The 25779-nt window shown below is 41.3% G+C and overlaps 1 protein-coding gene across 6 annotated transcripts in view; it reads right to left on the bottom strand.

Moving 5' to 3' along the window:
• The window catches only part of TRERF1 (transcriptional regulating factor 1), a 101387-nt gene that overhangs the window by 60579 nt on the left and 15029 nt on the right, over window positions 1-25779 (bottom strand). For 5 of the 6 annotated variants that reach the window (XM_083858608.1, XM_083858613.1, XM_083858609.1 and 2 more), the window contains exon 2: window positions 12272-12327. The gene's annotated coding sequence lies outside the window, so the exon portion shown is untranslated. Of the gene's footprint in view, window positions 1-12271; window positions 12328-16394; window positions 16436-25779 lie in introns of those variants that run through there. The other variant, XM_083858610.1, reaches the window with a different exon arrangement.

The raw sequence follows: 25779 nt of genomic DNA, 5'->3' as shown, positions 1-25779 counted from the left end.
GTGCTCAGTGCTGTTTTTCCCACACGGATTTATTCCCAGAACAGGAATATAATGTAGACCTAAAGGTGTTCTTCCAGGCTAAACTTTAATAGGGTTTTAACTTTTTAACAAAGGTCAAAGAAATTTCAACACAGCTCCTCAGGTTAGTGTTGCCTAAGCAAAACCTGTGCAACCATTTGTTGAACCCTAGCCCAACAGCAGAATCAAGTACCAGAATTAATTACTAGCCACAAAGCCTTCCCTAGGATATTATAACATATCTACCATAGCTCATTTAAAAATGAAATATTTCATTTGCCATACCGAACAAACGATGGCCAACTTGTTCATCAGGAGAACACACCCTGACCATCATGTAGTTGTTCCTAAATAATCAAACTGAGGACTCACTTCTCCGAATAAGTGGGTTTGGGTTTTTTTTTAGTGTTTTGGCCTCTATCACAAAGTTAAAGCTATTTCCTCATTTCTGAGCATGCTAGTATCCAACCAAGGGAGAGGCAGAACTTTCACTTCTCACCTGCTCACAGAAAGGTCACACCTTACTGTTAACAACTCAACTGAAATACAGCAAGAAGCTCCAGCCATCTGAGACAATGGGAATCTTTCCCATTCTCTGTGAGCTGGTTTCAAGAAACCAAACCATTTTCATAAGCCCACATCAAGCCTGTGGCAGAGGAGAACTGGAGCATGGGCAGGACAGAGACACTCTGAAGCTGGATACAGGGCTGCAATGATCTCCCCACTATGAAGAGCCTCTTCATCTCAGTGACACCAATCAGCATGGATAAGGGCATCACTATACTTCAGGAAGAATTTTTTTCCTCTGAGGGTGGTGAGACACTGGAACAGGTTTCCCAGAGAAGCTGTGGATGCCCCATCCCTGGAAGTGTTCAAGGCCATGTTGGATGGAGCTCTGAGCAACCTGGTCTAGTGGGAGGTGTCCACGCCCATAGCAGGGGAGTTGGAACAAGACGATCCCTGAAGCCCAACCCAAAACATTCTGCGATTTGATGAAAGCAAAATCATACTGTGGACATGCAGGTAAAAATGCTGCCAATTGTTATTCTGCAGGCAGGTTGCACATTGGCCTATTTTTCAGCTTTTGAAGTATTATCCAAACACCAAAGCAGGCTGAAAGACTACTTCTTGCAACTTTATATTTCTATTATAGGCTCCAGCCAGTCACTTGCCTTTTGTGGCTGCATGTATTTCCTATTTAAGTAAAGCACTACAGCAGTTCCTGGTTTGCCACATCTTCAAATAGAGAGTTTGCGCAGCAGCTTCCTCTGCCCTGCGCTGCTCCGCACTGGTGAACACCCTCTTCCCTCTCAACCTGCTCAGAAATAAGCTAAGCCACCTACAAAGCCAATTGACAGACACAAGGTAACAAAATGAAGGATTTCCAAACCACATCCATGATGATGGCCTATAGGACTTTTTGCTCCAAACCTAGGTTTCAATCCTCCCTTCTCCATCTGCACTTTCTATCTCCTTCAAAATAATGAGCAAACATTTCTCCAGCTTCACAAATCTGGCACATTTCACTTTCCTTGTCATTTAAGAGATACTATTAATACCAAATAGTTTGTGTGTAAGAACACTGTGCACTTTTGTAAAGCTTTATTCAAAGCATCCTGAGATCTTCCACTGAAAGCATTAATTTAGTACTTTCACAGTACTTCTGTGGCTTGTATTATAAATTGTCTCACACAAGTGGAAACTCTAAGGCTAAAGTGACTTGCTGTTGGACTAACCACCAGAGATCCTCATATCCTGCATCCCCAAAATCTGTATTTCAGCATTTCTGGCCAACCCTTGCTCCAGCACTTCCTGCCCTGCATCCAACTTCAGATGTCATAGTCCCTTTCTTTCTCTATTGCCACACCTATGTAGGTGTCTGGGAGAGCTTCCCAGGCATTCTCTTCCCCCAAACATTTCCTGAAATTAAGTAATTAAATGATTAAGGAAAAAGTTCGTCACCTGCTAAGAAAACTATTTATACAAACCACATTCCCACCTACAGCAATCTGCATGGTTGTGTTTCTATGTCCCAGCCACACTGCCTGAACGTGAAGAGCTCATGGTAACCCCTTCCAAATGAAAAGAATACTCTCAGGACCTGGTCTTTAAAATTATTTCCTTGGATCAGCAAGAGACTGCTGGTAAATATCACATAAGTCTCAATCTGTTTTAAACAGGAGAAAAGTAATGTAGGCCTATCTCTCACCTTCAACTACTCTTCAGGTGCTATTCTACAATTAAATAAAAGTGTATTTCTTTAAGAAGAAAACATACACATATATGAAAGAGGACAAGCAATCAGAAAAAGAATAACACTTTAATATTACATCAACAGCTAAAGACATAGGGAAATAATTTAAAATTTAATCAGTAGTGAAAACCAAAGCCATGCACGAAAAAAAGGCAGCCTATGCAAATGTGAACTTGTCTTGCATGACAGACAGCACAGGATCTCCAAACTGTATGACTCACTAGTCCCTAAAGAGTATTGCTTGCTTTGATTCTTGCACCAGGATCCACCAACATCTGGCCATACAGCCATCTTTCTTGTTTTAATAAAAGCACTTTAAAAATGTAAGAGAATACCTTGTATTAACCGCTATCACTTCTGCTTTTGCTGAACAGTGGCCATTGCTGCTTTCACTCAAATCTCATGTAATACCAGGTCTCACCAGAAACCAGTGTCAGAACTTCAGATCATCCTACAGATGATCCTCAACTACTGATCCTACTGAAGTCTACATTAAACAAGAGTTTTCACCTCCTTTTGTGTGTTAAGCAATCAGAGCTACAAATCATTTCAAGACTCGCTGTTCATCAGGGTTATTCAGAGCAAGCTGTCTTATTCCTTTCATTCCCTCACACCATGTCTGAAAACTGGAGAAGCAAGAACACACCCTCATCTGGCTCTGACCCTCAAACCAGAGCTGAGGAACAACAGCTGCTCCCTGAGTCAGTGACACACGGAGCACACATTTAACAATTGCTAGAGAGATAATGCAGACATCCCTGGAGAGTTCTCCAACAATCTCTCTTGGCAGAAATGCCAAGTTTTCTAGGCAGCATGGGCCATCCAAAAGATCACAAAAGGGAAAAGTTACACAGCAAGCTACAAAGGTATATCCCAAGCATGTTTTTCAATCAGTAAAAGCTTGTTGGATATCCTCCTGGCATGGTGTCAAAAAGCTCTGCTTCCACTGAGCTTTGTTAGTGGGATTGATGGTGTAATTAATTCAGCTTCAGAGAATGAAGACTTCATCATCTACCTCTCTTAAGGCTACTAAAGGGGTTAGTATTTTAAGATGCAAGTCAGGAGAAGAAAAAGGACAGAGATAATTTGTTCTTCTAAGCTGTCTACTCAAGAAATCCTGAGGTAGTTTAAGCAGGACACAGTCAGGTCTACTCATTTCTCTATCTTTTAACAGTACAGACTAGGGTTAAAGGCCAGAGAGTGCACACTTCTTCTTTGTAAAAGAAATAGCATGCCATCGTTAGAATAACACCAAGCAATGCACAGGATCTAAGTGACAACACTAGTATATACTAGAGGTAAAATTCCTCTGAGCCTGTAACAGACAGACCAAACAGAGCATTCCTGACCAGCAGAAGAAGGCTTTGGTGGGAAGGTACCATCACTCAAATCCCCACAACCTTCCCACACTGCCCTAAGGCCATCACTTGAGTCACTTCACAGTGAGATGCCCAAAATGAGGCTGCGTATAACATCTCTATGGAAGTAAAAGTCTTGACCTTTTTAATCTCCACAAGGTGTGTTCAAACACTACACTCACGGGCAACTGTTGAAATAAATCATGAAAGCAGTATAGTGTTGAGGCTCACCATTTGAAAGCAAAAGGCCAATAAAGTACAATAGCAACAAGCCTACTTTATTCCTGATAAAATGGAGGAGGAAAAACAGACCCAACCCTGCTGGCACACTTTGCAGTCAAATTCCTTTTGACAATTTATGAACTTTTTTTCTTCCTCCTGTTTAACAAAATTACTTCAGCAGTATAAAAGTTGGCAGCATAGCTATCTCAGAAGAAAGCTGTTCCATTCCTTATTGGTAAGCAGTGCACACACACACACAAAACCCCACACCCACAGGAAATTGAGAGCTATTCATTTAGTTTTAGCCAAGTCTTTGTGAGACTGTACCTTTTGACTATTAGCTGATGGTAAACGTGCAACTGTCTGGTACTTAATCTCATATAAAAACTAGACCAAAAAACCCTATCAATATTAAATTTAACCTTCAAAAAAGAACACAAGTGGTATGAATGCAATTGTCTGGAAAAATGCTACTTAGCAAAAACAAAACAACTACTCCCCCACATACATGTAATATTTAAAAGAAAGAATTCAAAGCTGTAATTATGTTCACACAAACCTAAACTGCAGAGTACAAGAAGTCCAATGATACAAAATCCTGTGTTATTTGTAATGACACCATGTACTTCCTCTTGGTTTTTTTTGGTTTTTTTTGTTTGTTTTTGTTTTTTTTGTTTTTTTTTTTTTTTTTTTTTTGTATTTTGGAGGCCTGATGGAATGCTGTCAATTGCCATTACCAGGGATCAGAAGGAAAATATGAAACCAATTCTTTTAATCTGTACATAACATGAAACCTGGAGCAACAGTAAGCAAAAAAACTAGTAAGGCTACTTTCTGGTAAAGTATACTTTTAGCTAGATATAGTTTGTCAGAGCAGCAGCTGGTTTTAATACAGCCATAACACAAAATTACAAACTTCTAGGAATTAAAAAAAACGAACTCCAAGAGATAGCCTTGGGGAACTGCATTTGGGAAGGCAGCAATCCTGTAAAAAATGACTGGAGGTTACAGCAGACACCATCTAGACACTAAATTTCCTGCACAAATCTGCAGCTAAGTGAGGAAGAGTAACCTCTGGATGGATAAGAGCATTATTTTGTATAAGGCAAGGCAGGGAGGGAGAGTGTTATCTAAAAAACAGTAACAACAAGGGCAACATGTATTTCTGGTCTGCTCACTTTGGAAAAGAAAATATCACAAGAACAGTGAAAGATTCAGAGAATACATCTTATATCAAGAGTTTAAACAGTCTGCATATTTGGCTTATCCAAGAGGATAATGGTTATCAGTGACTTACCAACAAAATGTCTCTACCAAAATTTACTCAGAAGATAAAGAATACATTAGCCAAAGCCAGACCCTCAAAAGATGCTTCTGGCCAGATGAAAAGGTTTTGAAGAATTCAGAATTAATCTTCCCTGCCTGACTGTACATAATTCCAGTTGACTGATATGATGTGTAGTATGCTCAGAAACTCACTGACAGCAAGCTTGCTACATGCAGTTTCTCCAACAATTACTTTCCATCTTATCCAGTTGACTAAAACCTTGTGCAATTCCTTTGGCATTTACATCTTTCCCACTGCAGCAGTGTTATCCATTCACAAATACAGACCTCTGCATTCAGGTAACTCCAACAAGTATGGCTCTTGGAGCACAACTCTTCAGAAGCACCTGCTGCTGCCTACACACTGTTAAAATAGTCAAATCAAACTTCATTTGTCTTTGAAGTGCTCCAAGGCCTCAGTTCAGGGTACTCAAGGCTTTTGCCAGAGCTCCAGGACAGACAGCAACCCACTGTTCTGCCTCTTTACCTAATGTTAATTGGCGCTGGAGAATTCAAAATTTTGTGTGGCTAAACGAGGAGCATGAAGTGATTTTCAAGTATAGAAATGGCAGGTTTGGGAAACAAAGTTTATGATATCCATCTATGTCTCTCTCCTGATAGCAGCTTGTATTTAACAAAAGCACTATGCAATATACTACATCCAGGTACTATATTGCATCTCTCCATGGCCAAAGAGAAACAAAAATGGGACAGGCCTCCTACTGTTATTTATAGTCAAGAAAGGACATCTCTGTAAGGTAACACTAGAAGTTACGGAGTCACTATAGAAATCACTGAGTGAGAGGTCATGATCTGCTCTAACAGGACAGGATGAACAGACACCAGATGCTCATTTTGGAGACAGAAACCTTTGAATGTACTTCAAAGACTATGTTTTCCAAAACTAAAACCCATTCCTTGGGGTTTATGAAGTCTACAAGTCACCAGAGCCCTGGCTATTGTCTGATCATCACGAGGGCAAACAGAGGGGACTCTATTTGGGGACCCAGTGTGCTTGGCTACCTGGGCTGCAGAGATAGGCACCCAGCAGGAGCACAGAGAGCTGCCTGCTCCTTACAGCCCCACCACCCCAACAGGTGGAACAGGGAGAGCTCTCAGCCCCTTCAACACATCCTCTCTTCCACCTGGAGCAGGAAGTTACCGCCTGCAGCTGGAGGTCACTCATGAACCCAGACAACACCTGTTTGTGACAGATTAACAGCAAACAAGCTTTTGGTGTTCTCTGAGCTCTGTCTGTGTACCTTACTTAATACTTTCCTTTAATTTAAATATCGGGGGGTGGGGGATGTTAAGTTAAATTTAATCTCAGATGTGAATTTTGCAATTTTTCACTCAGCCACTCCCCCAAATATTATTTTTAGACTTATTTTATATATTTTTTAAAAAACAGCAAGTTACTAGCATGTCTGAAGTTAGCAGCCAAGTCTGAGCTTGGAAACTGCACAACCTTCACACGGAATGGGTTTCAGAGAAAAAAAGCAGAACATTTCTGTATCTCACTACACCAAGCAGCAAACCCTTAACCTCACTGCTAGGAACCTCAACTAAAATTTTCCTTTTAACTCTGTCTGGCACCCTGTCTTTAATTTAGGAAAGTTTTCATATGAAGAATGGACAGTCAAGAGGGAAATGCAGAGAGAAAGGGAAAGAGGAAGAGATTCAAAAGATTGGTAGTAGTGGTTGGCACTTTGGTGCTGAGAGTCAATTAGATCCATTTCCTAAATTAACAGGAAAAAAAGGAAAAAATAAAACAAAACAGTCTCTACAATCTGTCATATTCTTGGAGCCAGGCTTAACAAAAGTAGAGAAGGTTCTCCATACCAAGGGTAAGAATACATGGCAGGACTTTGACATCTGAAGAACAATAATTAATCACTTCAACAGTAAGTATCATCCTCTTTTTACTGAAAGGGGAGCTGACTCAAAGACAACCAAGGGAGTTGCCCAAAACCACAACACCAGTCATTAGCAGAGCTGCAGTTGGAAGTTTCTGGCTGGCAGCACTATTTTCAATCACTGAAATTGGCAGCCAGTCCACAGGCACAGAGGTGGTACCCTGTGTGCTCACCAGGGGGAGGGTCACTTGCTCCCCCCTCCCCATCTCCCAGCTCCAGTTCACACCACCAACACCAAGGAAAGGTGAAAGGTCGGTGTGTCCAGCCAGGGTGGTGGGCTCAGGGATTAGCACCAGCATTGATGCTTCTATTACTCCACAGTCCTGCTCCAGTGGGTGTCCACCCTGAAGAGGCAGCTGCAACCCCCAGGAGCTGCCCTGGCACCCCCCCCTGAAGCCCAGAGAACGTCAGTCAGAAAAATAACCCTAGGGAGAAGTCTAAACCAGTGGTTTTGGCCAGGTTTAGTACCCTGCCCTGGCTCACTGGGTGGAGTGAAAGAGGCAACAAGCACCCTAGAGACTGCACACCTCAACTACTCCTCATCTTTGTGTTTTACACACTCCAAGGGGAAGTTCAGATCAGTTCACTTCTCAAGCAGAAACTAAATGGCTCTTTCCACCTCATCCCTATAGCTTTAATGTGCATTTTACAGTACTGATTTCAGTTTCTCTGAATTGCTTATTCAAGAGTGTAAAGTTACTTATATCTTACAGAGCCAGCCAGCTCACAACAAGGATACTCCAAGGTCAAAGGTAGTCCTTTTTCTAAGGGTAGTTGGAAAAGCATTAAATAGGTAAACTTTCATTCTTAATTTTTACAGAAGCAACACAATTCTGGTAACAAGCAATTTGGGAAACCCAGTGTGACAGAGATGTGGAGGGGGAAGTGAGTATCCTACATTTACACTAAAAGCAGAACCATAGAAATCTGATTTTTGTAGCATAATTAATCTTAATTCATATTTAAAATTACATCTAGGTCTCTCTTATATTAGCTGGATATACTCCCCTCATTTCTATATTCTGCCTGATACCTGCCTATACTGAGTTCTCCAGACATTCCTTCCAACTCACTTGATCCTTTGAAGCTGACAGTTATCTACAAATTCAGGCACTGATGTAATTTATTCTTTTAGAAGCGTTAAGCATTTAAAACTTGCAACATCAGATTGTGCAAATATTCAAATTTTCTGGAAGAAAAACAAAAGGAAAAAGCATTTACCTTGATGTCTGCATTTATGTATATATTCTCCCCCTACACACTCTTATCTAGAGGCTTTTCCTCATGCATGAGATTTCCCATATTTCTCCTTGTGCTTTCCAGGTACTTTCCACATATTGTGACATAACAGCTAAATAATACAAGAAAAGAAACTCAAATTACCTGTTACCATTTTATTCAAATTACCTTTCTTATCGTGAAACTTTTCCTAAGATGGCTTCTGTAGAGACAAAAGTATTCACTGGCAATGTCAAAGGAAATTATTAAAATTCATCTAGCAGTGATGCAAGAGTTTTATGCTGACCTGCACTAACACAAGAAGAAACCACAATGTACCAGTTTGGACCAGAAGTAATTCCTGGACTTTGCCTCTATTTGGTCTCATCAAAATCAAGCGTTACTCCCGGTAAACAAGACAAACACACCCAAAATGAAAAAAAAAAAACCCAAACCCACACAAACACTTCAACAAGTTACTGTGGTTCTGCATGTGTAAAATCGGGGGTTTCACTGCCAAGACTCGTTAGAAAAGAACAACCAGAAAATGTTTGCAAAACAGATTACTATCATGAAGGGCATTACCAGCTATTAATAATAGAAAATACATCAACCTAGTGCTTTTTAGATAGTCACTATTAATTGGCAACTTAATTTGGAACTGTTAAGCCAAAAGACCTTGCAGACACCATCAGGTCTAAGCTAACAGTGGGTGAAAATAGGCCTGATAACAGTTACTTCCTTGTCATTTCCTTTCAAAAATGACACAATGCTGTTTCAGCGATCAAAGTAATTTTTATCTCCTAAGTGTACCTCCGAAAATAGATTAGCCCTTATAGAATGATCTTATATTTATGATCTGAGCTATCGGGCAGACCTCATGCTAAACTGGACTTGCAATTCACCAAGGGCTCCGGGTTGCTCGGAAGGAAGCGAGATAAAGGCACAGGGAAATATGGGGGAAGGAAAAGAAAATATTGGGTGAGAGGTCTGGCACCTATCAACATTGCTGCAAGGTTGCCAAGTCTCATAATTTCATCACTAGGCTTCAGGAATATCAAAAGAGCTATTATTCATTTTTTTTATTCTGCCCCATCATGTAATCAGTGGAACAGATGCCAAAAGCCAGCCATTACAAGGAAGTCACCATGGCTAGCACTAAAACAAGATTATTTCTGCAGAGACTGGGCCATCTATTGTTGCTTTAAATGGAATCTAAACTCTTCAAATCGTAATGGCAGCAAGAAATATGGGAGTGCTTCAGACTGACTCCTCCAGAAGAAGAAACAGAAGGGAATGGGTCGGGAAATATCCATGAAAATTAAGCAACTAAGGAAAAACATTGATAGGAGGCACAGTCAGGACCTGAGGGCATCTTTGGGGCAGAATCCAGATCACTGTGTAGAAGGAAGAAAACCTAAATGTAAATGAAGAGAGGGAATGAAGAAAAGGGAGCAGAAGGTTAAGAAATGAAATAAATGAAGTAACACTGATGACATCTTTAGTAGTTAGGGATAGTTAAAAGAATGAGTGACACCTGCAGCCTTGAGAAGGAACATGACCAGGACAGACACTTGCAACACAGGAGGACCAGGAGTAGGACAGCAGCATTTCTCCAGCCCAGGCTGCTGGGGAAGGGATAAACAAAGCCCTCTCAGAGAAAGGGGAGCAAGATACATCTATTCCTAGCTCAGAACTGAATTTCACACTGAGAAGGCATCACACAAAATGAGGACAGAATATTTCCTTTCAGAGGTAGAAGATGACCACCAGTGGAAAGTGCTACTTCTTCACCACAGAATCTCATTTTAATGCCAGTCCAGTTGCTGGGATCCACCTTACAGTCTGCACACGCCTCGGGCTGGCAATAAAGCAGTGGGGAGAGGAGGCGTGAGGTGTCATGGCCTCAAGTTACAGAACTTGCTAGAAACAGATCTTCCTCAGTGGCTGTTTTACAAGACAGAGGGAGAGACAGCACAACACTGCACTGGGAGATACAGTACAATAGCAATCAGCTGCTGTGCTAGAAGAGCTGCCCATGCCACACCACACAGATTTGTCAGTATTTACTCCACAGAAGAGAGCAGTACATAAAATTAAACAGTGTCATATATATACACTATATAACACATATATAATATGTGAGAATAATGTCATCAGGAAATACCAGAAGCTGAATGACTAAACTGTTGTCTCACCAAATTGTCCCATCCCAATTGTTGACGCACACCAAAGTCCCCAGCATTGCTTCAACACTGGACAAACAGACTTCTCAGTGAACTGAATCTGAACAAAGCAGCCTGAACGTGAGCATTTCTACCTGTCCCATTCTGGCTGTGCTTCTTGTCAACAAGAGCACACACACACTGGTGGCAGTGCTGCAGTGGGCACCCCTCAGCCTCCAGCCACAGCAGCGCCGCTGGCACAGCGCAATGGGGTGGTGCAGAGGGGTGCCAGTGCACATTGGCTGAAAACTCTAAAGAGTCCTGAAAACAATTTTAATTACCCATTCTTGGAGTATAGGAGGACCGGTTGGAACACGTGCAAGCAAAGCAGCTTGTTTACATAACAAACGAGGTATGTATGTGAGGTGCTTTGTGTAACAGTGCTGCACACTGCAAGCTCTCTCACCTGGAGAGCTGTGTTTCACCAACCATACACATACAAGACCACCTCTGTGTAGACAGGAAGCCTTTAGATAAAATATTCATAACATGATCCAACAGTGACATGAAAAAGGGTGGTTTGAATGGACAAAATGTCCAACACTTGCAAAAAACCCCAATCAACCAGGCAGCCACTAAGTCTTTGATTCTTGCATACACCACGCAGTGCCAAGAATCATTCAATGTTTTCAGTTCCTGCATGAGCAGCCACCCTCCAAAGGCTAACTCTACATGGAAAATAAAACTTAAATGAAAAAAGGGCAAGACCCCCGACAAACCAAAAGAACTCAAGAGTGTCTACAAGAGCGAAATGTCTGAATCCAAGGAAAAGTCATCTAGTCCTGATCCTCATACAGTGGCATCATGCATTTAGCTGTTTCCATGACATTTTTCAACCAAGAGCCAAAAAGAACAATAGGGATTTTTGAGGCCTGTAACTGGACTGGCACAGGACTCAGGAAGAAGGGGGAGACAAAAATGAAACAAACAAGTGATAGAGCTGGATAGCTGCAGTGTGGATTGTACATTGAAAGACAGTGACAATCCCCAGGTAATGCTACTTTTGTGCGTGGCTGTTTGTTGTTTGAATATGGTTCTCCCAACACCTAAGAGTTTTAGAGACAACATCTACTCCTCTCTAACAGTGGAAACCTCTGAAGTAGAAATCAAAAGGAAAAAAGTATCCACTCAAACACTACCTTTTAAAAACACTATTAGAAGATAAATTTAAAAAGATCAGCAAACTTGCAGTTCCTTAATTACATTAGTGACAGCAAATACAAATTTCAAACTCAAATCTAGAGCATTTCTTCTCATATATACTCTGCCCTAATAAAAAGCCGTCCAAATTTGAAAATACTGCAACAAGAAAAACAAGTTTTAAAGTGCAGAAGTTAAAACAACTCAAAGATCTTTTGAACTTTTAAATATCTGGGGTGGGGATGTGGAGGGAGGCAGTATCTCAAAGCTAAAGAAAAACTTCTCTACATCCTCCTACTTTAAAAAAAAAGCTCTAAAATAATAGCATGACTATCTTGCTAACCCCTGTGCCTGCAAGGGCATCGCTTTTTGTCTTCTGACCTTTGTACATCAGTTCACCAGGAGAAAGAACTGGTTGGAAGCTGTATAGAACAGAGATGGTCTCTGCTCAGAGGCTGAGGCAGATTTAACTTAAAAATAATTATCACAATTAGTTACAGGGTTCTGCCAGGGGGGAAAAAAATCTTCAACCCAAAAAACCAACTAATGTGACAGTTTTGTGTAGGAACATGTTTATCTTACCCTCTCTCTTACCTTATCAGACACATCTCTTCGTCCTATTCAAAATACATCAAGTCATGAAATTCCATCTGCAAGAAAAAGAAAAGCCCATTAATACCTCCTGATAACCTTACAACAGAAATCTAATAAGCAGTTCAAGAAAAAAAAAAAAAGCTAAACTTCTCCTGCCGTTCTAATATAATCTACACCCCAGGCAAGTCGCCCTCCCATTTGCGGCAATCTGGGAAGCGTGGATAATAAAGGTATTAAAGATGTTGTAACATGTCCTGTAAGAAACATGCTCTTCCTCCTTTGGCAGGGCTAACAGAGGTGGCCAAAGTGTACAGGTTGTCCTGCAGAGTCATAAGTAAGTCTGCAGCATCCTCTCATTAAATTAAATGAGCATCAAATTACATAATGTGAACGGTTGTAAAATGAGACCAACGGTAATGGCTAGAAATAATCCCAGTGGTGTTATACATCGTGGAGACAATTTTCCATCAGACCATCAAACCTGGGTAAGCAGCACTTTCTATCTCCAGGCCAAGAAACTGTCAGCATGCAGCCTCTCTTAAAAAACAGTAAAGCATGCAAGCAACGGATGGAACAAAACTCTCATGCTTAAGTTTAAATGATGCCTACCCCAAACAAGTACATTTAATTTCCTAACACCTTTACAGACCAACCTTTCAAAGCAACCAAGGTGTTTTTATAATGTAGGCAGACATGACACAGTCTGGCATACTTGAGACCAAATGAAAGAACACCACACATCTAACCAACAAATTTGCAACCTTAAAATTGTCAATAAAATTTACAGTCTGGATAGACTCAGGCTTGAACAAACGCTTTGCCACGGCACTATTAAGAAGAGATGACATGACCTGCCATCCAGCCAGTCCATGAGTCACTAGGGCCGAAGAGAGACCTCCCATTTGGCAACCTGAAAAGCTCTGAGTCCGCCTAGAGTGAGAAGTGTGAATCAAGGACCTAAAAAACCCAACCAAACCAATCCCTTCACATTCTTTTAGTCCTTCCAGCGTCCTGGCCACAAAGTCCAGAAGCCTGTTAGTCCAGTGCCAGAGTGGAAAAGGTCAGAAATGTGCAATGGTGAAATGGCACTCAAGAGAACACTATTAAAAAACCAAACAAACAAAGCTTAATTTTCCAATCCAGTTATTTGGGGAGAGATACAGCGAGAATTAAAGGATTTGAAGCAAACAGTTTTCATTTTTGCCTACCTGTCCTGTAGTGATGCTACTAAAAGGTATCCCTGCGCCTAAAGTAAAAAAAAAGGTGCATCTCCATTTGGCTTTCTTTCAACGCCAAGCAGCTGCAGCCATCATGCCAACAGACCCCCCCAGCAGGAACTCACAGGGGCTCAGTGCCACAGAGAGGTGACATCCTTCACCACACTGCACTGCCATTGCCTCACCAGCAAAAATGGGGATGGCAGCATGGGGGTCCCCAGCCAGGGTCCAAATTGCCAGCTCTGGGGTGCTTCCTTTTTCCACTAAGTGTACACTAGGACACACTAAGTATTAAAAAATAAACCTTTCATCCTGTAAATACCATTTTCTCAGATTCTACTGATGATCATTAATTTTTTTGGCATTATCAGAATAATACGACAACACAGTTAAACCACTATGGGGTTTGTTTTTTCTTTTAAATTTGTTTGGGTTTTTTGGGTTTTTTTCTCAGGAAGAAGAGATCTTCTCTCCGTGTTACAGAAAGACTTGAACAAAAGAGAGCCACTGACCAAGAGCCCACCTCAGTGGGCTACCTACCCTCTCTACCCTCCTATTCCTCTGCCAAACCAGTAAAATTCCTCAGAGCACAACCTCTTCCTGGCTATTTTCCGAGCAACTGTAGCAATCATACAAGAACAATGGGGAAGTTTGTTTTACTCAAAGAGTAAATGTTTTGCAGCTTCCAATGTAAATATTTTAATTAATGGATTTTTTTTTTAACTCTCTACTGCCTTACTTGCATTCACATTCACACAGAGCCATCAGGACAGAAGTAGCAGACAATTGCTGTAATACAGAGTAGAAGAGAATACAACATAGAAAAATGACATGTTGAAAAAGCACCTTCATAACCAAATCAAAATTCAGTGGGCATTTGCTGGGGGAGATCTGTTATAAGAATTTAAGAGAAGCAAACTCTGCTCTTCCTCTGTGTCCAGCCAAGGGCCCATATCAGTTTCCACTAAGACTCTGGGCCTATTTTCATAGGTAGCTTGTAGAAAACCACAACCCAATGTATTTCTGAAACAACATTATGCCCAATGACCAGGCTACAAGGAAAAAGTGACTTATCTTTTTGTGTCAAACACTAATATGGTGGCTCTTAAACCCCCATCACTGGGCATTCACTTCACAGAAATGCTCTAATCTCCTCTTACTAATCCATAAACCAAGTGTTGCAGACTGTCAGCAGGATGGGACTCAGATTCACTCTCTCTAGGCTAGACTGTTTTGGTACTACAGAAAGTGGTTGGACTGAGATGCCAAGCCATCCTGCACATGTTCCTCTCATGTTTCTGGATCCAGGAGCACCCCAGGTACAGGCTGCTCTTTCTCTTTGAACAGTGCCTCTTCCCTAAGGAACTATCTTCCTCCTCTGCCCCCAGATACCGGGATAAAGTTTGGATGCAATATCAGCAGATGGCTGGCATTCAAGATTTTTTTTAATTTTCTTTTTCAAATGAAGTAGGACACAGATGGTGACGTTCCTGCTTTCCCAAAGCCTGGAACATGAACATAGACCTGTCTGAGCTGGGAAGCTCAAACCCATAGTACGTTTCTTGAGAGCTGCACAAATTACTGCACGGACCAGTTTAGCCTGAAGCCATCCCACACGTGGCAGTATTTCCCTTTCCCTGCTTTTATCTGAATGGGAGGTTTTGTTCTTCTTGTACTGACCTCACCACACTTGATGCCTGTTAGCAACATCCTTTCAGAAGTTCAAACAAGCTCTGTAGAAATTCCCTGCCACCGTAAGCAATACACATGCTACCCCAGGTAAAATCTTCACTGTAGCTTTCAAAAAATTGCCACATTTGTACTCTTCCACCACCTCATGCAAGGTGCTGGCTGCTCACTTGTAAGGCTCCCCAGGTTTCACAGTTCTCAGAACCACTCTCCACAATGGCAGCTCCATCACCACCGGGCCAGTGGCAGTGGCCCTTGGCTCATCACATCCCACTAGGCAGTGGCTAGCATTGAAAATGATGGGAAGAGGCCTACTCCCCTCTCTCCTGCAGGAACTACTAACTGAAGAAGGAGCAAGACCTCCCAACTCCATTTCATGGAGAACAAACCTTCCACAGTGCTACATTAGTAAATGCTGACTTACCAGCTATATCCCATTTAGGATGGGGAGCAGCAGGAGAAAGAATACCTGGCTCTTACTTGAGAGAGACCCCTTAATTTAGCAGCAGCAGGAGATGCTGGGGACAAGGAGGCTATTGCTGTTCCTGCACAGGCAGGCTGGTGTTGTGAAGGAGGGAGCAGCAGCAAACAGATATATCACTCCTCGTGGTGTGCACCAGTTACCTGACTCCTAGGTAGAGTAAATGGGTACCAAAGGACAATGGCAGCTGAGAGCTCCCCTTGCAGCAGGGTCATTCAGAAAGATGTGTTTGCAAAACCCATCCTTGTCCCTCACAATGCCACAAAGTGAAAGTAAAACTCCTCATGTTACATTTGAGCGTTACCAGCCATTGCTATGTATGGATATTGTAGACATTTATACAGTACTTCAGCTCCCACATCAAAAAAACTTTCCTTAAAAAAACCCAAAAAAATAAACAAACCCCTCCCATCACTTCTTCCCCCATCAGAGTTTTTGGCTGTACGTGTAACATTAAAACAGAGAGTAAAGATCAAAGAAGTAAGTATCTCTGCTTGGAACAGACTTTTCAAAGTGTGTCAAAACACGCTTTTCATGGAAGACCCATGTGAGGAGGCAGACTGCATGAAGCCCTCAATGTGCACAGACTCTGGAAAAGGAGATCTCTGAGCAAGCAAGCAACCCAAGGCTTATGCCAGTCCTTCCACCTTCCTCTCTGACCCCTTCTAGGGAAACATTGCATTTGACTTCCTCATATGCCTATTTAATCAGTAGTGTGAAACTTGCACAACCTTACCGGCGTCTCTGTGGTCTTCCCATCAGGGCAGTGAGTAGAAACACACCCCAAAGGAGCGGAACATTCATAAGTCTCCCATGCCCACGGGATGGAAAAGCGAGCGGGAAGAGAACAGATGAATGTTAATCTCTCCTCCTTGCCTCCAGCAGCAGTCTGTACTCTCCCACGCAGACAAGAGGGAGGCTGTACAATTTGTTGAGGCCAAACTGTCTGGAAAAATGCAAGGAGAGAAAGCTGATGGCAAATTCTCTTCTCTATCTCTTCTCATACTGTATGGAAAGTGAAAGTCAGTCATAGAGCTGCTGATAGAACACGAGACCACAGGGTCTTTAAGGGGCTGTCTTTATGCAAACCGCAGTGCTGGGCTATGCAGGACTCCATCAGTTCAACATATTTGCTGCCTAAAATATTCTGCTCACACACTGCCTGCACTCTGACTTCTTATGGGAAATACTTTCATTGGCAGATCAACCTTTTTGTCTAATCATAATAACACAAAAAGGATCTGACACCACTCCATTATGGGTGTTAATTCACAAATGTAGGACTTCTCTCTAGCCTACATGAATCCAAACACCTACTTCCTAACCATGAGTAGGTAGCCAATAAGCACATGAAATACTGAGCTTGGAGCAGTTGCCACCACAGACACTTCTTTAACTGATCTGTGCCTCAAAGGTGCCTGTCAGCACACAGTGCTGTATGTGTGCCAAACGAGAGCATGGGGTAGAAGCTCCAAGCAGGAAACAGAAGCTTGTCTTAGATTAGCACAGCTCAATCAAGTGTAGTGCTATGCTCAGATTTGGTTTTGATTTGTGAACCTTGCTGTCATTGGTTAAGAGGATGATTCAAGTTTTGTTAAAATAGGCAAAAAACAGAAGCCAGAAAGCTGAAACAAAACCACAAATGAAATTACCCTGGCAGGAGTAAATACCTTTAAGACCTATGCAAGATGCACATTTCTCAAACCCCATTTTATAGCTTGCTTTTCCATCTCCCCTTCCAGCTGAAGGCAGCTTCTCAGCTGGGCAGCTCCCAGGTCTCCAGCAAAAACAGAGACAATATTCAGAAAGGAGAGAGCAAAAGAAGAGTCTCTCTGCTGCAGCAGTTTGAGCCATCATCAGTCACCTCTGATCTTTACTGAGAATCCATCCCCACCAACCCCAAATCCATACTACAGATTTGTTGCCTGTTGAGATATCTTAGAAATAAGCCAAGCCCAAGACCAACTTGGCTCCAAGGAAATTTCAAATGGTACTCTGGTGAGTTGGTGGCATGTTTCCAGTTCTCACCAGCAATTCCAGAATTAAGAGCCCTGGAGTCACCATATTGCTTGAAGACAGTAGATCCTACCCTCAAACACACATGCCAGCACTGCAGACGTGGTTTTGATTACATTAATACCTGTCCAGCAGGAACCCCTCCAGAGGAACCACTTGCTTACTCTAGCTCACAATATTCACAATAGCAGAGACATACTGCAACCAGTATCTTGATCAAGGGCAAGGGGAAAGTTCTTTGGGTAATCTAGAGAAGGAATCTGAACCTCAAAGGGAAAATTTGCAGTGAAGAATGACGGGGGAAAAAAACCCACTATTTAATGTTAGCATTTATTAATGTTTAGCCTCAACTGTGGATAAACAGAGAAGAATCTCTCTGCCTGTGCACATATTTAAGACTGTTTACACATGAAGTCCAAAAGGATGTCCTCATTTTATAAATAATTTGATCTGATGACTACATCAGAAAAAAAGTGCAACTTAAGGCTACATACAGAGGCAAAACACTTGGCTACTAATGTCTAAACAGGGGAGGGGGCAAAGACTAAACATCAGAGTTACTAAAACCCAGCAAATGGTTTATAGTTGAAGCTAAGTGCATAACATAGTGCACACTCAACACACACCAAACTGCGACTCTCCTTAAACTTTTGAAGCTGTGCTTGCCAGTAAGTCATTTAAGTGTTCAATATGAGAGTCTCCTAAATGTAAACACTTCTTCTGCTACTTATACCTGACCACATCAGCCATCCAAGCAATGTCTTGCTCTCCCATGCGGCAGGCACACCACCTCAGAAAGCACACTTGTGGAGCCACAGAGTCAGGTAACACACAGGATCAGAAGCTGAGACTTCTTTCTCACAGAAATGAGGAGAAAAGGTCCTCAGAAGATTTACTGTCTCAACTCAAAGTCTGTGGTTTTGTTTTCCTTTGTCACATGATGGCTGTAGTTACATGTGTGTGCAATTTGCTTAAGATCAACCTCTCTGCATGTCAGTGCAGTGGGGAAAACAATGCACACAAGAAACTCTATATTACCCTATGAAGAAATACTGTTTCCAGGTAAAATTTCCTCTTCAGTTTAGTTGAATGCACAAACTTAGATTCCATGTTTTATCTCAACTGAGATCCTGTAAACAGCACTGTAAGAACGCTGTCAGAAATCTCCAAAGAGGATCGAAGCATTTGCTACCCCAAATTTTTCATAGACTTCCTAAACTGAAAAAAGAATTTTTTTAAATAATGTTCTCTATTTACTGCTGCAAGCCATAATGCCAGGATACAGTCCACATAAACTGACTCTTACTTAAGCTCAAAGCATGGCCTTGTGCAATCAAGAGGCCGGCATGCAGAAGAAAGGAGCAGAGGATTAAAAAAAGGCAGCACACATGTAATTTTGGTGCGGCTAGATTTTCTAGAACTGCTGATATAGTATATACAGTATCTGATATTCACTATCAGTAAGGAATATCTGACAATGAAATACAATTCTGTATTAAGAAATACAATTCTGTTTTACGAAAAACTACATTTCTGACCGAGAGGAGCAATGAGGACTGCAAGCATTTAACTTGAAATCAGCAACCACACGTGGTAAGAAAGGCCTGCCAGGATGTGATCCCTAATTATGACTTCATCCTGCACAGCTCCCTTGAAAAAGGAGCAGCTGAAACATCTTGCCCAAAGCAGCTTCTACAGAGCACAGTCCAACCAAGGAGAAGACCAGGGTGCCAAAAATAACAATAAAAGAAGTTTTCCCCACAAGTAATGAGGTATCCCTTATAATTCAACCCTATAAAACCAGATTTGTCAAGTTCTAAATCAGGTGGAAGCAATATTTCACTGCACCATAAATCTTCCTTACACCCTAGTAAAGATGCTTAATGATTTAATATGCCATAATTTTATTTTTTTTTAATCTGGAACTCATCAAAAATTACCTGAAATAGGCATCTCTTTTACAGTCCAGATTCCACAACGTAACTGGTTTGCATTTTTTGCACGGAAAATCGTTTGCAAAATGCATTTACATGTAGACTACCAAAGGTTGTAATTATCTCTCTTGGGTTTCTTAGGTAGGTCAGTGAACATCCTACAAAGGCTTCTGTATTATCCCATGATATTCATTCAGCATCATTTTTTTCAAAAGCAGTACAACCTCCTTAAAGAACTACACCAACAAGTAAGATTTTTAGAAGAAAAAAGTAGGTTCCCAGAGTCAGAAACTTTCAGAACTTTTTTACTTTTTATTAGAAGTTTCACAGCCTTTTTTTGCTGAAACAGATTACTTCACAAGAATGCTGAATTCCAACTGCCTCATGTACTTCTATTTCAGTGGATAACATGCACCTCACATAACGACTTCAAATTAAAAAAAAATAAAAGCGGAAGATATTTAAAGGGGGGGCGTGAGATACTGCCAGCACTTGTTATAAAAATTTCTAATTCCCATTCCCTCCCAACTAATCAGGTTTGTAATAAAAGAAACACTATTTCAAAGCAGTTGCCATGTCTGTAAATGCCAGCACTGTAAAAAGCTAAGAACATGATCACATCAAGTGCTATCAAAAATACACATTTTTCCCCATGAAATAGATACGATGAAAATGGCTCTAGAACTTTAAGATTCCACAAAGTTTGAAAAAACAGTGATGTCATTATTTTCCTGCTGCTTCTGAGAAGTTTACATCCTTGCTTCCTGCTGCCTCGCTTCACTTTTCTTAACCCAAGAAACACAGGACAGGCATCACAGCACTGCAGTGCTGGGATCACTGGAGGAAGTCAGGACAAGTCCATTTTACATCTCACCAAGCCTCCCCTAACAGCAATTCAATAAAAGTTGCAGTTCCAGAAGCTAAAATAAAAGGTGAACTGTCCTCTTATTTGCTATGTCTCTATGAGTACACAGTCTACCTTTTTTTTTCTTTACCCTGTTCAGTCAAGGGTCACAAGCAGTGTATGGAGAAGCTAATTCATGGTCCTGATCCTGCAAAACCCCATGTGGAAAAGGCCCCAGAAAGCAACTAAATGGAGAATGCAGCAATTAAGACGTGTTTCACTAGTCTGCTCATCGCATGATTGCGTTCTCTGGCATGGAGGCTTGATACAGGGCTAAAGTCAAGACAGTGAATGTCACAACCATTTCACAGCTTGCTGTCAGATCAGAGACAATTTTACAGACAAAAAAAAAAAATCCAGAAAAAAGTGGGTTTGTTTTTTTAAAATTTAAAATGCTTTACACTGGGGCAAGACATTAACGAAAATGTTATTTTAAGTAACCGACTGACTCATTTTTTGCTAAAAATAAAATTTATCAACCAATTCCTAAAGAGCCAGGCACTCTAAAAGTAGTTCTCTGCAAAAAAGCTGAGTTCATACTATCCAAGGAACTTCCTTGATTTTTAGACTGACATACAGCCAATCCTGATATTTCTCTCATGATTTCCACACTGAATTAACGAGAATTTTATTTTCCCTTTTACTTCATTTACCAAACTGCTGAGTTTTTTGTGCTGCACATTTCCCTCAGAGGTGCTCAGGCTGGGGTGGCCCCTGGAGAGTGAAGGCTGTCTGTCTGGTGGGCTTCTCAGAGGCTGGGGCAGAGGGGAGGTTGTATTTTGCTTTTTCAAGTGCTGGGACTAAGACTGGTAATGGGAAACTGCTTAGTTAGTCATTTCTCCCAGCATTCCCAGGAAACTGTCTGAAAAAGATATCTCTTAATTAAAAGCAAAACAAAAATGTCCCTATTTAACCAATATATCTATGATTAATGCCCAGCTGTTTTTTCCACAGTTTTTAAGAACTGTGTTGGCTCTACCAGCCAAGGAGGAAGTGAGGCTAGACCCTGAGAGATGTTGGGCTGATACTGATCTGCAAAAAATCCATGAAACCCAGCAAAATTATTCTGCATTTATTTATAGCTCCACCAATAAATGCAAAATCTCATAAAAACGGTTTTCAGACACTGAAACTGTACAAGCCATAAAAATTTCCTTCTAGACAATTTCTGACATTTGAATTGCTCAAATAAAAAAAGGAGCCATCTCAATAACTGTTTTCCTAAATTTGCTTCCCCAGGCATCTCAGTTAATTCAATGCATTTACATTTAAAGCTTACTTCTGTTATTCTACTCTGTGCTTTGTATTTTACAACATCTGTAGTTGTTTACATACATGAGATGAATATTAGAATTTGTTTATTTTTAAACAAGTGGCCACAGAAGTAATACAAACATCAGACCTTGCAAACATCTGACCTTGCATTACCAACTCACCAATACTTCAAGCAAGGATTTTTATTCACTTAGCCCTCTTCTTTAAAACACACACACATATCCCAAAGGAAAAACACTCAAGAAAATACAAAATATTCTCCTTAAGTGTAATATTTGCTTACTAAGAAAAGTTAGTTCCCTTAACTGGAACATTTTTCTAGCTGGGAAAACAATGCATAAAGAATTTACTAGATTCAAATGTTTGTACATCTATTAGTTAAAATATTTCCCAAGGAAGTTTAACTAACAGTTATGTCTAACATGCATGGTCATTAAATACTGCTGTCCACAAAATACTACAAACAAAAATGTTTGTATAAACAACAGAAGAAAGATAGACAACCTGTTTATCACACAGGTTGATTATCTCACCAATTATATTCAGCTTTTATGCCATTACGAGTGACAGTATAAATCTTTAACAATCATAGCCTTGATTAGCCTTTGTACCTGACAGACTCTGCATCTACTACTTCCAATGCACTTAGTCTTGATTTTGAAATCAAGGTACACCAATTATATTATTCAAATCCTCAATATTGACTAAACCCCTTCCTGTCTTCCAGTGACCAGAAATACCCAACCGATCTTCAACACCTCTTCCCAGAAGGAAGATGCTTTCTAGGTTTTCATATACAAGAAAAGCTGGCACTTGGCACAACTTTGATAACTACATTTTTAAATGAAAAGCCAGGAAATTAGTCATGGTAGGGCAACATCTCTGGGGGACAGTTTGGGTGGCCACCAGCAAGATGCATGTGGAAGGCTGTGTGAGAGGACAAGATTGGTATCTACCACTTCCTCCCTTCTGCCATAAGCATTAGAAAAGCTGAGAGAGTCCTCCCTCACTTACTGTGGGCTCAACCCCAAGCACAGGGGAGGGCCAGTGCAGGTATTCCCACACCATCTTCAGAAAGGGTAAGATCAACAGACCTGGTGGGGAAAACTCCTTGAAGCCAAAGGCACGTGGTTTTGCCAGTTTGGTTAAATAATGACTTAAGTGTCTCAAGAGAGCTGCTCTTACGACAATCAGACCTCAGACTTCTAAAAGATCACACTTGCAGGAGGACAATCCTTTCCAGTCACCAGCAGCTATATAATAGCTGTTTGACTCAGCAAAGTCATCACAACATCCTAAAACACACCACCTCCTCACTAGGGCAAACCCACAAAAATGGCTTTACATTGCCTTCCTCCCCCACCCCCCATTGGGGAAAGTAGGGCACCACTGTGCCCCAAATTGCTCTAATAGGAAAATATTCCTAGGCTTTCTTTAGAAGCTGGCTGACACCCCAACCCCAGCACAAAGATCACGACCCAGATGCCAGTGTATGAACAGACTCACTCCAGAAGCAGTTGGCTAAAAGCAGTGCTCTTCCCAAGGAAATTTTAGAAGCAGAAGCAATCCAATCCAACAGATTTAACCCGTTACATGAAGTGTGCCATCTGCTCACAGCCAGCTCAGCATCCACCTAGCATGCCCATTTCCCTCAAGGATGGTACCGATAACCACCAACGCTCCATCAGGATTTCTTTACTATGATCTGCAAAAGGTCAGCATTGCAGGCATGGAGACAAACATCCTGCTAGACTGAGGACATGTCCACCACTGTAAGGAAGGGGGAGAAATGGAAACTACATCCTGAACCACAGGATGTTCAAAGCTTGACCAGCTGCTCTGCCTACAGGGACACAGCCAGGGAGTCAGTCATAACAGCTCTGTGAGCTTGGCACAGTGAGAGGAGAAGACCCTCACTTTTCCTCAAGAACATCATACTTCCTAAATGATCACAGGTGGCCTCCCCACTTCTGCAGCACCCTGACCTCACAAATACCTTCCAAAGGCTGCAGCTTAACACTCTGGGCTGTGTTGCCTTTTCTCACTTGCTTCTTCCTATACCTCTCACTAGACTCCCCTCCTCACATCCATCACAGTGTTTGGTGCATGTCTAGGCACAGTGGCACTGCCCAGCAATAAGAGGTGAGGGAGCCAACACACCTGAGCAAGCCCAGGGAGAGGAAGAGGAAGGAGGAAGAGCCCCCCCCCCAGCAGAAGAGCAGAGTTGGGATACCAACCTTAGCCGGCAGCAAACACAATTTGGCCAAACCTAACTAACCCACCTGCAATCCCAGTTTCAGTGGGCTGCTGGCTTCAGACTTCATAGGAAACTCCATTTTCCTGAATGATGCTCTTCTGCTTTATCCTCATTAACATCACTTGCTTATTTTTTTTTCAAAAGTAGAGATGCTATCACTCCTGCTCTGGGCTGTATAATAGAACTAGAGGCTCTCCTCTTCCACACTGAGAAGCACCTTACAGAAGAGATTTTAGCTGTCTGTGCTCAGAAAAGAAAACTTCAGTGGTTTCCCTTTAGCACCTCCACCATACAGAGCCCTTTTTCTGAAACTTCAGATGTTAATTAACAGTGAAAGGGCAGTGTTAATAGCTTTGCTGTTTTAAAGCTTGCTGGGATCATTACTCCACACAGCAAGGAAAGAGGAAAATGTTCAAAATCAACAGCAAGAAGTCAACTAGAACTAGGCTCTGGGTCAGTTAGAAAAGCAAAAACTGATGAACAATGCAGGAACAATGAATTGGGTTATTGAGTTGTATGCACGGACGTGACTGTGTGAGAGGGCATATTTTTACCACACATAAATGTTTGGCGAGTTGTAGTTTCTCGTTTGCCTTTTGCCATGTTCATTTATGTAGCCTACTCCCATGGCCCCTACCAAGAGCCATGCTCTCCAACAGCCTGCACTGTCTCCTGGAGAAGCCTACTTTTGGCCCAAGTAAGAGTTCACAGTTTTTTTCTGGGTTTTTTGGAAATAAATAAAGGACGTTTCCACTAGAAACAATTTTATCCCGGGACAGAAGATGGTATAACACAAAACTATACAACGTCATTTGCATTTTAAATTCAATGGTTTCAAGATCAATCTTCTTCAGCTATTAAAAAAAATCAAAAATGTGCCGAGTGTAGGCAAAGCTTACACTTCAGACACACAGTTTCTGCTATTTGAGAGGTTCAGCACAGACACTATCCCATAAACTTGCCAGCATCATATTTATGAGCACATGGACACATTTATTTCTTTGGATAGAAAACATAGAGTAGATGACCATCACATCACTGGTGAAAACTGCTATGTCATAAAATAGCCCACAGCTGCTGGAATTTATAAGTTCCTGTAACCAAGCAGCATGTGCCAAGCCAGGCAATCCTGATGAATTACGTTAGAAGCCTACAGACTTCTCAGAAATAATTAATTTGTTCAGAGTTGCATCTGCACAAAGACATACCTACACTCATATTTCTGAAGGAAAATAAATTCTGACTTCTTACATTCACGTATTTCCCCTTGAGGATAAACCTGTAAGATTATTAACTACAATAAAGCTCTAAAATGGATGCTAAAATGGTGTTTGAGGGCAGCATCAGACACTCCAAAAACATATATAAGCTAAATTCTAGTGCACTATATAAAGGCAAGTTTCAACTAGAAAGCTTTACTGTGATTTGTGGTACTTTAAAAGCACTCTTGTAACAATTTTAATAGTTTAAAATATTGGAGTTTAATCCCGAAGAGATGTAGCTAGTGCTAAACTGCCATTTTAATGGAATTTTTGCACCCCCTCTCTATGCTCTACTTTATAAATAAACCTCTAGACTTTTTATTGATTTCTTTTAACATGATAGATTGAGCCTCTCTGGAAGAGAAGGCCCAAGAACAGCACACAAAAAATTACAGGTTCACAGTTTGTGAAAGGGACAATAACAAAACCCCCAAGAGAAAACAATTAAAACACAATGCATATATGCCTGTATT

This window comes from Zosterops lateralis, assembly GCF_965231275.1.
Source record: "Zosterops lateralis genome assembly, chromosome: 3".
Taxonomy (NCBI): domain Eukaryota; kingdom Metazoa; phylum Chordata; class Aves; order Passeriformes; family Zosteropidae; genus Zosterops; species Zosterops lateralis.
Note: the sequence above shows the minus strand (reverse complement) of the source record. Positions and strands in the feature narration are given on the sequence as shown.